This window comes from Tachypleus tridentatus, chromosome 5, assembly GCF_004210375.1.
Source record: "Tachypleus tridentatus isolate NWPU-2018 chromosome 5, ASM421037v1, whole genome shotgun sequence".
Lineage (NCBI taxonomy): Eukaryota > Metazoa > Arthropoda > Merostomata > Xiphosura > Limulidae > Tachypleus > Tachypleus tridentatus.
Window position 1 is genome coordinate 31,461,448 of NC_134829.1, and position 16,606 is coordinate 31,478,053.

Below are 16,606 nucleotides of genomic sequence, written 5' to 3' on the forward strand. Positions count from 1 at the left end.
TCACTCAAATATTTATCAAGCCATCCTTTAAACTCCCTAATTTTTAATCCACCCATAACACCTGAAGACAATCTGTTACGAAAAACAATCATTCTGTTAGAAAAATAAAAATGTCTTAGCTGAAAATGACCCCTCCCTGCCAAGATTTATATTTGTATCCCCTAGTCTTACCAGTTTCACCATTAAATATGGAAAAAACAAAATGACAATGCATTAACATTATCAATTCTCTTAACAATATTTTCAATCAGATCCCTTCTAACTTCCTTTTTAAAATAAAAACACTTTCAGAGATCTTAAACTGTCCTCACATAAAAACGTTTTTATCTCAAGTATCATCCTAATAGCCCTCTTCTGAAAGATCCAACATTTCAATGTCCTTGCCAAGACTAAACAAAATACTAGAAATCTGGTCTGAAAAATCACCAATACAATGAAACTATAACCTCAATTTTTTTTCAATATTTCAGTAGGTAGAACTTAAAAATCCCATAACAACAACATATGTGGGTGGTTTTATAGAATGCACAACATAACAACAACATATGTGGGTGGTTTAATAGAATGCACAACATAACAACAACATATGTTGGAGGTTTAATAGAATGCACAACATAACAACAACATATGTGGGAGATTTAATAAAATGCACAACATAACACCAATATATGTGAGTGGATTAATAGAATGCACAACATAACAACAACATATGTGGGTGGTTTAATATAATGCACAACATAACAACATATGTGGGTGGTTTAATAGAATGCACAACTAAAAGACAAAATCCTATTTTTATATAACATTGTTAAAGTCATTCTCATCAATATTGCACTTATAAATATTTGACTGTTTTTATTGAACCAATATGGCTTCTGTTATACTTTCAAAAACCAGACACACCATGACTAACATAATCTGAGCAACCATAAAATATTCTTCAACTGGACAAACTATCTTAACAATGCTTGTTCTTGTTGGCAATAAGATCATGAATATAAGTTACTCAGCAACATTACTGCCCATCATTTTTAAGCTAATCAGATAGACTTGGTTGTGTAACCTCTATGACTGATTAAGGATAAATGTATCCAGTTTATGAAATGTTATTGGCTGATGTACTGTACAGATTATCCAATTCTGATATTTATGTGCATAATGTATTTCAGTTTTAACAGAATGGAAGGCAAAAACAAAACCAACTGCTAAGAGTACAATTATGAACTTCTTTCTTCTTTACCTACCTGTTTAATATATATTTACTCAGTGATGTACCTGATAAATGCATGGGAAATATGTAGGGGGCTAGAACCAATCTGCATGTCCTTCAGCACCATTTTATCTTCTTTGCCTTGTTTCTACAGAAACTTTATTTGACTGTGTCAACTGTTTTCCCCTGATCTAGTTATCCTAATATTTATTAGACTTTCTTTATTTTTTGTTATACATCTGTTTTTCCTTTCTCTTGTTGACAGTATTTTCTTTTATTTTACTGTTTCTGAACTACTTTTAGTTTTATCCAGAATTTTAGTTTATAATTCATCTAATGAATCGTATTAAAAGTGTTTAATTGGAATTATAAGTTGAGATAGTTTGATGCTGTAAACATGCCATCTTGCAATTTAAACATTAACAACTTTCTCAAATCCCTTATCTAATCTACCATTGCATCATAAGAATTTGCTGTATATATGATCATTTGTAAAAAAATAACATAAAATCATTACTTGAATTGAATTAGAATAGAACACTTTTGTATAAGTGTTGAATGCTGTGACAATTGAGACACTTTAACATCCAGTATTTGAAATATAATATTAACAATATTAATTTAAAATATTATAGTATTAATGTGTTTTAAAAAGATCCCAACTTAGACATGATTATAAAAAAAATCCCAGCTATACTGGTATTTGAAAAGGAAATTGTGAATTTTTTTTAACTAACCATATTATAAATCACACATATAGATAAATCTTTTGTTGTATGTTTATATAAGTGCAAGGACGTTTTTTGCTGAAAAGTTCACCTCTGCTTGACTGAACTACATTTTCTTCCACCTGACTACTTTTCTATCCAATGAGACATCTCTGGTTCACTTAAATATCTCATTTTTTAACAAGCCATTCAAACCTTGTCAAATACACTAAACCTAATCATTTTCTCTCATCTACATAAGCAGAAACATATTCAAAGAATTTCTAAAGTATAGTAATTTAAGCAAGAATTTCCTCTAGTAAAGCCATGTTAACTATCCAATAAAATTTTCACCTTTCTAAAATGATTTTATAAAGCATCTTTTTTCAGTTTCAAACCTTGTTCCATCACTCATGTAAATGCAGTAGGCCTGTAATAACTTGGGCAATTTTTATCACATCCCATTGAATGGAATGGTAACATTAGTTAAGTTGCAATTTTCTGGTACATGCTCACTATTCAAGAATTTACAAAAAAATATCCAATTCCTAATTTAATGTAATTAAAAAGGTATTACTAAAATAACTGTATGAATTTTTGTAATTATGATCTTAAACTGTAAAAAATAAAAAAAATTAATATATATTTGGAATTAAAATAAGCTTATAACTTGATTTTAATAGTATATTGTCTGTATCTAAATAATTCTCAATTTGCACATTCTGTTAAATAGTAAAGTTTGAACTTCAAAGTGAATATTCTATAACTGTAATTCTCACATTAAAAATTATGAGTCGTTATTAAAAAACAACAACAGTGATAATCTTGGAATATTTTGTACAGTCTAATAATTATTTTATTATAAAAATGTTTGTGATGAAGTTAAAAAAGTACTGTTTTAAAAATATTTTGAAGGTATGTTTCGGCAATTGGTAAATTCTATGATGATTAAAATTACTTCCAATTTCTAGTTGTCATCATAAAATAATTAATATTATTCATATAATATTTTTACATCCTGTTATATTTATGAGTTTCAGTTACACGTAAACAAAAATTACTCTTTTTATCAAACCTGTAGAAGCCAGTAACATCTCCGATGGAACGTTGGAAGGATTGCTGAGTGAACATAACATCCATAAATGCACTGAAAATAAAGAAAACCTTTCTGAATTTTGTTGTTTTTATATTTAAACAGTGCAATATTTCATTTACAGAGGAGTTTTTATACAGTATACATTTACACTAGAAGATAGAAAAATTATATAGCTTTATAAGCTAATTTTTCAGAGATAATATTTTATGAAACGTGCTTCATAAAATCAGCTCCATAGCTAAAGCCGAAAAATAGAAAAGTTAATAAAAGCCGTCAAAATTCTTAAACATAAACCTAGTCAGTAAATGAGAATGGACTAATATGATAGTTTTACAATAAAAAAAACAATATGCATTGGCAACGAAGCTTGCTATAAGTCTAATCAGTTGTTATGTTTTTTGCACCATATTCCACTTTATAAATATATTGTTGTAAGTTTTATTATTAATATTGTAATTTGTTTGTTTACTAGAGGGCGCTGCAGATTTTAATAACAGTCCTAAAAAGTTCTAAATACGGCATTAGATTTTATAGCATATTCAGTGAATTATTAAGTACCAGGTTCGGAAAAGATACCTGTGAAGACTGCATAGTTGTTTTAAAGTGGTAGAGTCATTGATACAGTGAATCATTCCTTGTTTCATGTGTCAGCTGAGAAGTAGTATAGTTTGTTTTTACATCATAGTAGTAGTAGTTAATGTGGCAACAAATGAGGTCTACAACTTGGTATGAGTTACAAGCTTAAGGATGTCAAGAAAGAAATAAACTAATTTATTTTCGTTACGTGTACAGGACTTTGAATATTTTTTACAAGATAACTTAAAAGAATCTACCAATGAAAAATCAATATTACAACAGTATGTTGCTACAAATGAGGCTCTTTGGTTATTGGGTCCAGTATGGCTAGGTAGACAGAGCGCTCAAATCCTAATCTATGAGTCTTGGGTTCGAATCCTCGTCACACCAAACATGCTCGCTCTTTTAGCCATGGGGACGTTATAAATCATGATCAATCCCACTATTCGTTGGTAAAAGACAGTGGCGGCGCCAAGGAGGGCTTGAGCCCCTCAAATGAGCCAAGCCCCCCTCAGCCCCCCAATATTGTTACCTCCATGTATTCATAAAATATGGAAAACATAATTGTCGTTGTTGCTTAACAATTAACATCAAAGAGACATAGATCTGTAGAACTCAACGTCTTCATAAAGACGGAAGTATGTGTCATGCGTCCCATAGAAACGTATTGAATGCACTGAAACTCATGCTCTGTATTGCCGCTCCCTGTGTAATGCCATTCTATCTTGAGCTTTGACGAAGATTAGACAACCACGTTGACAACCCTAAAGTCTCTTATGGAGGAGGACAATGTCCACAGAGCCACTGAATCAAAGGGCCTGTGCATCCTCCTAGATCAGCAGTTCGTAACAAGTCTAGTGGCCATAGAAAAACTACTGCTGATGACAAAACAGCTATCAGACCACCTCCAGTCACCTGACCTGCAGCTGGCCTCTGCAGAGGACCTAGTACAATCTGTCATCTCTGGTCTCTCAGAAATGAGAACTGAAGCAGCATGGAAAAACTTGGAAGAGTCTGCTGATGATATATGTAAGAAAGTGGGAATACACACTGAGATGGCGCGTCAAGGTGGACAGCGATCTGCCCCCAGACACCTGGACGAATTCTTAATCACATCTAGTACTGGCCAAAGAGATGACCCAACACACACCTTCTATGCCATCATAGACAGGGTGCTCAACGAGCTGAATAGAAGATTCTCCTCTGATGCCTGCAGTGTTCTGATGGGTGCAACTCCATTGAACCCCAAACACTCCACATTTCTGGACAAACAAGCACTCTTAGGAATAGGCAGCAAAATAAGGTGTGGCAGAGGATGACCTCGCAATGGAGGTTCACCAGTTGACCAGGCTAATTGCCAGGAAGAAAGACAAGGGGCAGGAAGTATCCACACCATTGGAGCTTGTAACTATGCTGGAGCCATACAAGGATGCCTTCATGGATCTCCACAAACTTGTATGCATCGCTATCACCCTGCCTGTCACTTCAGCTGCTTGTGAGAGAATTTTCTCATGTCTAAAGCTTCTCAAGACATACTTGTGCAACAGCAGTGGTAACAACCGCACCAGCAACCTTGCTGTCATACCAGTAAACTCCAGGAAGGCAAAACAACTCGATATTGATACTGTTATAGACACATTTGCTGCCAATTACCAGAACAGGCGCATTGTTTTGAAGTAATATTGACTATAAACACAACATGATGATAGATAGTTAGCCTGATAGTGACCTCACTTTTCCTCAGAGTGTATTAACTTCACATGGTATAATTCGTTTCTGCTATGTAAACTATGTCTTTATGTTATATTTCTTTTGATTTGCAGCTTTACTCTTAATGGTATATTAAATGTTGAATCTAAGTTAATCTTGATTTTCGTTATTATTATGTATTACCTTGGGTGGAATTTAGGTGAGCTTCCTCTTTTACATATATGCATATTTTCATAAACAGATTATTTCTAATTTGTAATAATGAATTATTAATCAGAGTACGAGTTTCAATGAAAACTGCATTGAAAACGCAGTTCAAAATAGCACACCTTTCTGAAATGTACCCTGGTATTTACATTATTATAATTTGCCATCTATACTTTCATATTGATAGCATTTTGGGAAGCCCCTCCACATTTACACCGTCCCCCAACCCAACGAAAATATCCTGGCGCCGCCACTATTGGCGGTAAACAGTGATTACAGCTTTCTTGTCTCACACTACTAAATTAGGGATGTTTATCGCAGATAACCCTCATGTAAGTTGTGCGAAGTTCAAAACAAACTGGTTATTCTTGTTCGTCAATAATAGCTGTTTACTGGTTTTAGTGTACGTTTAATCCACATGATGGCAGCAACTATTTTGTTACTTAACTGTATTTTCTTATAGATGTCTTTACCATTAAAGATATATATATATAGGACACTGTGTGTTATAATTCATTTAACTTTTAAGGCATACCAAACAATGGCTGTGGTTTCGCTAGATACTTTTTAACACTCCTACGAAAAGTGGGGCCCAATAGGCCCCAGAGCAACTTGAAAGGTTATTAATATTAGGCTAATAATTTTGTATTTAAATGAAATTGCCATTTAAATCCATTAATGTATGGATTAACGAGATTCCCACTGTCCCTATCTACTATCTAGCGAAACCACAGGCAGGGGAACGGGCTTGGAAAAATCAGGACTAGAAACGTCTTTTCGTAGGAGTGTTAATAAACAGTTTTACAATTGTACAAAGACACTAGAAATAAAATGACACCAAAGACTTACAATCTCAGTCAAAACAGATAAAATAAAATATATATATCCAGCCTCATTTATATAGTGTTAGTTTGCAATTTGTTATCATATAATAAAATACTTCGATTTATCTCTTTCTTTTCTTTTTGGTAAATATAAATGAAGCAAAATTTTAATTCATTTATCCAAAGAAATGACAGGCACCAATACAATCCCAAATAAAAAACATTGGGATAACCCAAATACTAAGGTTGACAAATGAAAATCGGAAACATATAGTGTTTTTATAGTAACATACGACATGAAGGAGAATTACATAAAAAAAATAATAATTATAATACTTCTCTTTGCACACATTTAATAAAATGAGTTATGTGATGAAAATATTAAATTTTAAAATGATTATTTATGGGTCTTAGCAGAACTACCAAAAAGAGGAAGATAGCTGGGACACTTGTCCTAGGCGCTGGGGACACCCCAAACGCTTATCAAACATGAATTGAAAAGACCTCGTAGCAAAGGACCGTTAGAAAAGAAGCATATAAAAAAGCAAGCTGAGTCTGCATTTTTTGTCTGTTTCATGGTTCAAATCAACTCTTGGTGGCTCTATGTTTCCGCCTTTTTATTTGAATGCGGTCTCTATCTTTAGATTAGGCCTACATTTCTGTCTCTCTGGTGAAATAAAAAGATGATGAATGGCTTTTATATGTAGCCATAAAATATTCAATATCAATGTTAATTCTGATAGGCTTAACTAATACTAAGCCTACTTCTCAGCTTATCCACACAAGAGTCCTTCAACAGACTGTGAAGAGAATGTTAAAAAAATCTAAATAATAAAAACAGATGACTTTTACAACCTAACTTACAATAAAAAGGACGAAAAATCATGTACACACGCGCACATTAGACGTTTGGTTTATGCCAAATCAAATCTGACAAAGCAATAAACTGTGGAAAAGAACTATAAAATAGTTTGACATTCGTTTGTTACAATAAAACACCAAGTAATTGTATTTGCTGGACAACAATATTAAGTTTCTAAATTCAAAAATGGATACAAATCGATCAGTAAGAATTTTGTGGCGCCTTAATTATATGCCGGTTTTGAGGTGATAATGTAGATGGCTGAATTCATTAAGTGATTATATCGCAAACATTCACAAAAATGTATAGCTCCCTAATAGCACAGTGGTATTATGTATGCAAACTTATAACGCTAAAGCCGGGTTTCGATACCTACAACTTGATTTCTTCACTTTAAAATGTTTGACCGTTTTACGCTTTGTGTATATTTATATTAAATGGATATAAAATGGTAAAAGCTCTGTTGAATATCAGGTTTCAAGTATATGTGTTTGATATCTTTAAAACCTAAGCACAAAACAGAACTTACAAAACAACCACCAATTAACTGACCACAGATAATAAATCCAACTTCAAGTGCCATAGAAAACTATTTGGCAAGTCTGATGAATGCATTAAGAGTTCTACAGATAACGTGCTTAAGAAACCGAACTAACGGTAAACGTTTTGAGAGATTTCTCTGGCCATTGAATATTTGAGAGTCTTTCAGATAACTTGTTCAGGTAATTGAAAAGATGGGTGACATTTTGTGTCACTTGTGTGTCTCTCCATGAAAACATATGAACTGCTACTACCCATCTTACCAACTACAAAAGACATGATATCCGTAGAACTCTTCTCATATAAGTTAAACAAGTGTGTTTCAACATTTTAGTCTGCGATTATGCAGAAAAAACACTTTTACAGGCGAAATAATATCTGTGTTGTGCCTACAATGGGTATTGAAGCTCAGTTCTTAGCAATATAAGCCACTGGAGGACATATAAATATCTACAACTAAACTAAATAACTGATAGAATTAGTTTTGTTAAGAACTACCTCAATAACTGTGAATACTTGATGGTATATACAGCGAATATTCAAGTAAATATTTTTTACGAACAAATATTATAATTAATGTTGCTCCAATAGTAGCACAACTAAATAAATCACCTTGAAGTAAGAAATTATTCCGTTGACACTTTTAAATCATTATTAGTTGCTACTCGTGTAAAAGGACTAGGAAACAGTCTTGTTCATTGGTTTGTTTCTTATAGTAAACTGTAATGAGCGATCTGCTGTGTCCACTGCAGAGAGTAGAACTGTTTACTTCAGCGTTGTAAGTCCGTAAACTTACCGCTATCCCACCGACAAGCAATCCTAAATTTACAAATGACGTTCAAACGGAAATACTTCGCTAATGACACAAAACTAACGTAAAAGATAAACTTATAAAATTTCACGGCTAAGTAATCGAACAACTGAATATATTCTATCATTAACCCTGATCAAAAACCTTCACCGAATTAAACTGGCTCAGTACTCTCTTCGATGTCACTAGCTAGCCGATTTTATTATTTATACCTAAATCCTTGTTACAGATATTTGGCAAAGCTTCTTGATCATTACCACGAGCAGCTCCCTCTAACAAACAAATTATAACGCGAAAATATTAACTGGCAACAATATGAAAGTTTTTTTCGGTAAACACATCATCAACTTACTACAGTGTCTTGTTCAAGCTTTCTCGTGATTTGGTAATTAAAATTTTAAAGTGCAGGTATTAGTCGTTCTAAAATGTTACTACTTTAATCACTTATCTTAACTGATGAAGTACAGCTATTTCAAAGTCCATCAGTCTCTTCTCTCTGTTTTAAAATCCTTATGTTGAAAGTAATAACGAAATTCCACTAAACAAATCTAAAGTGTTTCTAAAGTTCTAGATGATGCGACAGCTCACGTCTCTTGTTCACGTGTCTGCTTGTCGACCTGCGTTAACTACATCCACGCGTTTTGCCACATGGTGAGTGAGCAAATATGTATTTTATGATATATTGGATTTGATGCTACAATAACATTAAAGCTTATTGCATTAACGTATGGCTCTTACTATAAAACACAGACAAAGGAAAACAACGCAAGATAGCATGAAAACATTCTGTAGTAAACACATTACAAAGACCCTTTTGTAAGTGGAAAAAAACAACAACAAACAATGTTCGGATAATTTCCATAATATCACAAATAAAAACGTAAAGGTGTAAACAATAAATCCTATTCTGACCATTCCAGCATAAACTCGCAACAAAGTAAGGCTTACAACAATAACATTCTAGTTATTCTAGAGTTAACATTTTACAAAACATCTCACTGTTACAAATGAAAGTTAGATAAGATAAAAAACGGAACCTCGTCAGATCATACTCGTGATGGGAATTAAATATATCAATACAGGAGACATTCCGATCACTCCAGAATAAGTGTATTAAAAGAAAACTACACATCAGAACAATATAGAGTACAAAACTTATACAACAATATCTAGTATTCTTATCATTCTTACATTAAATAAGTAAAATAAAAACTCACACAACAATATCGAGCATTCTTATCATTCTTACATTAAATAAGTAAAACAAAAATATATACAACAATATCTAGCATTCTTATCATTCTCACATTAAATAAGTAAAATAAAAACTCACACAACAATAACGAGCATTCTTATCATTCTTACATTAAATAAGTAAAACAAAAATATATACAACAATATCTAGCATTCTTATTGTTCTTACAATAAATAAGTAAAATAAAAACACAACAATATCTAGCATTCTTATCATTCTTACATTAAATGAGTAAAATAAAAACTCGTACAACAAAAATCTAGCATTCTTATCATTCTTACATTAAATAAGTAAAATAAAAACTCACACAACAATATCTAGCATTCTTATCATTCTTACAATCAATAAGTAAAATAAAAACACAACAATATCTAGCATTCTTATCATTCTTACATTAAATAAGTAAAATACAAACTCACACAACAATATCGAACATTCTTATCATTCTTACATTAAATAAGTAAAATAAAAACTCACACAACAATATCTAGCATTCTTATCATTCTTACATTAAATAAGTAAAATGAAAACACACACAACAATATCTAGCATTCTTATCATTCTTACAATAAATAAGTAAAATAAAAACACAACAATATCTAGCATTCTTATCATTCTTACAATAAATAAGTAAAATAAAAACACAACAATATCTAGCATTCTTATCATTCTTACAATCAATAAGTAAAATAAAAACACAACAATATCTAGCATTCTTATCATTCTTACATTAAATAAGTAAAATAAAACCTCACACAACAATATCTAGCATTCTTATCATTCTTACATTAAATGAGTAAAATAAAAACTCTCACAACAATATCTAGCATTCTTATATTCTTACAATGAATAAGTAAAATAAAAACTCACACAACAATATCTAGCATTCGTATCATTCTTACATTAAATAAGTAAAATAAAAACTCACAACAATATCTAGCTTTCTTATCATTCTTACATTAAATAAGTAAAATAAAAACTCACACAACAATATCTAGCATTCTTATCATTCTTACATTAAATAAGTAAAATAAAAACTCACACAATAATATCTAGCTTTCTTATCATTCTTACATTAAATAAGTAAAATAAAAACTCCCACAACAATGTCTAGCATTCTTATCATTCTTACATTAAATAAGTAAAATAAAAACTCACACAACAATATCTAGCATTCTTATCATTCTTACAATAAATAAGTAAAATAAAAACTCACACAACAATGTCTAGCATTCTTATCATTCTTACATTAAATAAGTAAAATGAAAACTCACACAACAATATCTAGCATTCTTATCATTCTTACAATAAATAAGTAAAATAAAAACTCACACAACAATATCTAGCATTCTTATCATTCTTACAATAAATAAGTAAAATAAAAACTCACACAACAATATCTAGCATTCTTATCATTCTTACATTAAATAAGTAAAATAAAAACTCACACAACAATATCTAGCATTCTTATAATTCTTACATTAAATAAGTAAAATAAAAACTCACACAACAATATATAGCATTCTTATCATTCTTACATTAAATAAGTAAAATAAAACTCACACAACAATATCTAGCATTCTTATCATTCTTACATTAAATAAGTAAAATAAAACTCACACAACAATATCTAGCATTCTTATCATTCTTACATTAAATAAGTAAAATAAAACTCACACAACACTATCTAGCTTTCTTATCATTCTTACATTAAATAAGTAAAATAAAACTCACACAACAATATCTAGCATTCTTATCATTCTTACATTAAATAAGTAAAATAAAAAACTCACACAACACTATCTAGCATTCTTATCATTCTTACATTAAATAAGTAAAAATAAAACACACAACAATATCTAGCATTCTTATCATTCTTACATTAAATAAGTAAGATAAAAACTCACACAACAATATCTAGTATTCTTATCATTCTTACATTAAATAAGTAAAATAAAACTTACACAACAATATCTAGCATTCTTATCATTCTTACATTAAATAAGTAAAATAAAAACACAACAATATCTAGCATTCTTATCATTCTTACATTAAATAAGTAAAATAAAACTCACACAACAATATATAGCATTCTTATCATTCTTACAATAAATAAGTAAAATAAAACTCACACAACAATATCTAGCATTCTTATCATTCTTACAATAAATAAGTAAAATGAAAACTCACACAACAATATCTAGCATTTTTATCATTCTTACAATAAATAAGTAAAATAAAAACTCACACAACAATATATAGCATTCTTATCATTCTTACAATAAATAAGTAAAATAAAAACTCACACAACAATATCTAGCATTCTTATCATTCTTACAATAAATAAGTAAAATGAAAACTCACACAACAATATCTAGCATTTTTATCATTCTTACATTAAATAAGTAAAATAAAAACTCACACAACAATGTCTAGCATTCTTATCATTCTTACAATAAATAAGTAAAATAAAAACTCACACAACAATGTCTAGCATTCTTATCATTCTTACATTAAATAAGTAAAATAAAAACTCATACAACAATATCTAGCATTCATATCATTCTTACATTAAATAAGTAAAATGAAAACTCACACAACAATATCTAGTATTCTTATCATTCTTACAATAAATAAGTAAAATAAAAACTCACACAACAATATCTAGCATTCTTATCATTCTTACATTAAATAAGTAAAATAAAAACTCACACAACAATATCTAGCATTCTTATAATTCTTACATTAAATAAGTAAAATAAAAACTCACACAACAATATATAGCATTCTTATCATTCTTACATTAAATAAGTAAAATAAAAACTCACACACCAATATCTAGCATTCTTATAATTCTTACATTAAATAAGTAAAATACAAACTCACACAACAATATCGAACATTCTTATCATTCTTACAATAAATAAGTAAAATAAAAACTCACACAACAATATCTAGCATTCTTATCATTCTTACATTAAATAAGTAAAATAAAAACTCACACAACACTATCTAGCTTTCTTATCATTCTTACATTAAATAAGTAAAATAAAAACTCACACAACAATATCTAGCATTCTTATCATTCTTACATTAAATAAGTAAAATAAAAACTCACACAACACTATCTAGCATTCTTATCATTCTTACATTAAATAAGTAAAATAAAAACACACAACAATATCTAGCATACTAATCATTCTTACATTAAATAAGTAAGATAAAAACTCACACAACAATATCTAGTATTCTTATCATTCTTACATTAAATAAGTAAAATAAAAATTTACACAACAATATCTAGCATTCTTATCATTCTCACATTAAATAAGTAAAATAAAAACACAACAATATCTAGCATTCTTATCATTCTTACATTAAATAAGTAAAATAAAAACTCACACAACAATATATAGCATTCTTATCATTCTTACAATAAATAAGTAAAATAAAAACTCACACAACAATATCTAGCATTCTTATCATTCTTACAATAAATAAGTAAAATGAAAACTCACACAACAATATCTAGCATTTTTATCATTCTTACAATAAATAAGTAAAATAAAACTCACACAACAATATATAGCATTCTTATCAATCTTACAATAAATAAAGTAAAATAAAACTCACACAACAATATCTAGCATTCTTATCATTCTTACAATAAATAAGTAAAATGAAAACTCACACAACAATATCTAGCATTTTTATCATTCTTACAATAAATAAGTAAAATAAAAACTCACACAACAATATCTAGCATTCTTATCATTCTTACAATAAATAAGTAAAATAAAAACACAACAATATCTAGCATTCTTATCATTCTTACAATAAATAAGTAAAATAAAAACACAACAATATCTAGCATTCTTATCATTCTTACATTAAATAAGTAAAATAAAAACTCACACAACAATATCTAGCATTCTTATCATTCTTACATTAAATAAGTAAAAAAAAAACTCACACAACAATATATAGCATTCTTATCATTCTTACATTAAATAAGTAAAATAAAAACTCACACACCAATATCTAGCATTCTTATAATTCTTACATTAAATAAGTAAAATACAAACTCACACAAGAATATCGAACATTCTTATCATTCTTACAATAAATAAGTAAAATAAAAACTCACACACCAATATCTAGCATTCTAATCATTCTTACATTAAATAAGTAAAATAAAAACTCACACAACAATATCTAGCATTCTTATCATTCTTACAATAAATAAGTAAAATAAAAACACAACAATATCTAGCATTCTTATCATTCTTACATTAAATAAGTAAAATAAAAACTCACACAACAATATCTAGCATTCTTATCATTCTTACATTAAATAAGTAAAATAAAAACTCACACAACAATAACGAGCATTCTTATCATTCTTACATTAAATAAGTAAAACAAAAATATATACAACATCATCTAGCATTCTTATTGTTCTTACAATAAATAAGTAAAATAAAAACACAACAATATCTAGCATTATTATCATTCTTACATTAAATGAGTAAAATAAAAACTCGTACAACAAAAATCTAGCATTCTTATCATTCTTACATTAAATAAGTAAAATAAAAACTCACACAACAATATCTAGCACTCTTATCATTCTTACAATAAATAAGTAAAATAAAAACACAACAATATCTAGCATTCTTATCATTCTTACATTAAATAAGTAAAATACAAACTCACACAACAATATCGAACATTCTTATCATTCTTACATTAAATAAGTAAAATAAAAACTCACACAACAATATCTAGCATTCATATCATTCTTACATTAAATAATTAAAATGAAAACACACACAACAATATCTAGCATTCTTATCATTCTTACAATAAATAAGTAAAATAAAAACACCACAATATCTAGCATTCTTATCATTCTTACAATAAATAAGTAAAATAAAAACACAACAATATCTAGCATTCTTATCATTCTTACAATCAATAAGTAAAATAAAAACACAACAATATCTAGCATTCTTATCATTCTTACATTAAATAAGTAAAATAAAACCTCACACAACAATATATAGCATTCTTATCATTCTTACATTAAATAAGTAAAATAAAAACTCACACAACAATATCTAGCATTCTTATCATTCTTACATTAAATGAGTAAAATAAAAACTCTCACAACAATATCTAGCATTCTTATATTCTTACAATGAATAAGTAAAATAAAAACTCTCACAACAATATCTAGCATTCGTATCATTCTTACATTAAATAAGTAAAATAAAAACTCACAACAATATCTAGCTTTCTTATCATTCTTACATTAAATAAGTAAAATAAAAACTCACACAACAATATCTAGCATTCTTATCATTCTTACATTAAATAAGTAAAATAAAAACTCACACAATAATATCTAGCTTTCTTATCATTCTTACATTAAATAAGTAAAATAAAAACTCACACAACAATGTCTAGCATTCTTATCATTCTTACATTAAATAAGTAAAATAAAAACTCACACAACAATATCTAGCATTCTTATCATTCTTACAATAAATAAGTAAAATAAAAACTCACACAACAATGTCTAGCATTCTTATCATTCTTACATTAAATAAGTAAAATAAAAACTCATACAACAATATCTAGCATTCATATCATTCTTACATTAAATAAGTAAAATCAAAACTCACACAACAATATCTAGCATTCTTATCATTCTTACAATAAATAAGTAAAATAAAAACTCACACAACAATATCTAGCATTCTTATCATTCTTACATTAAATAAGTAAAATAAAAACTCACACAACAATATCTAGCATTCTTATAATTCTTACATTAAATAAGTAAAATAAAAACTCACACAACAATATACAGCATTCTTATCATTCTTACATTAAATAAGTAAAATAAAAACTCACACACCAATATCTAGCATTCTTATAATTCTTACATTAAATAAGTAAAATACAAACTCACACAACAATATCGAACATTCTTATCATTCTTACAATAAATAAGTAAAATAAAAACTAACACACCAATATCTAGCATTCTTATCATTCTTACATTAAATAAGTAAAATAAAAACTCACACAACAATATCTAGCATTCTTATCATTCTTACATTAAATAAGTAAAATAAAAACTCACACAAAAATATCTAGCATTCTTATCATTCTTACATTAAATAAGTAAAATAAAAACTCACACAACAATATCTAGCATTCTTATCATTCTTACATTAAATAAGTAAAATAAAAACTCACACAACACTATCTAGCTTTCTTATCATTCTTACATTAAATAAGTAAAATAAAAACTCACACAACAATATCTAGCATTCTTATCATTCTTACATTAAATTAGTAAAATAAAAACTCACACAACACTATCTAGCATTCTTATCATTCTTACATTAAATAAGTAAAATAAAAACACACAACAATATCTAGCATTCTTATCATTCTTACATTAAATAAGTAAGATAAAAACTCACACAACAATATCTAGTATTCTTATCATTCTTACATTAAATAAGTAAAATAAAAACACAACAATATCTAGCATTCTTATCATTCTTACATTAAATAAGTAAAATAAAAACACAACAATATCTAGCATTCTTATCATTCTTACATTAAATAAGTAAAATAAAAACTCACACAACAAAATATAGCATTCTTATCATTCTTACAATAAACAAGTAAAATAAAAACTCACACAACAATATCTAGCATTCTTATCATTCTTACAATAAATAAGTAAAATGAAAACTCACACAACAATATCTAGCATTTTTATCATTCT

General features: G+C 28.5%; 1 pseudogene across 1 annotated transcript in view; it reads right to left on the bottom strand.

Moving 5' to 3' along the window:
* The window catches only part of LOC143250319 (calmodulin-binding transcription activator 2-like), a 152,961-nt pseudogene that overhangs the window by 57,488 nt on the left and 78,867 nt on the right, over positions 1 to 16,606 (bottom strand). The window contains exon 5 of the transcript XR_013028142.1: positions 2,993 to 3,064. The product of XR_013028142.1 is annotated as a calmodulin-binding transcription activator 2-like (transcript). The remainder of the gene's footprint in view (positions 1 to 2,992; positions 3,065 to 16,606) is intronic.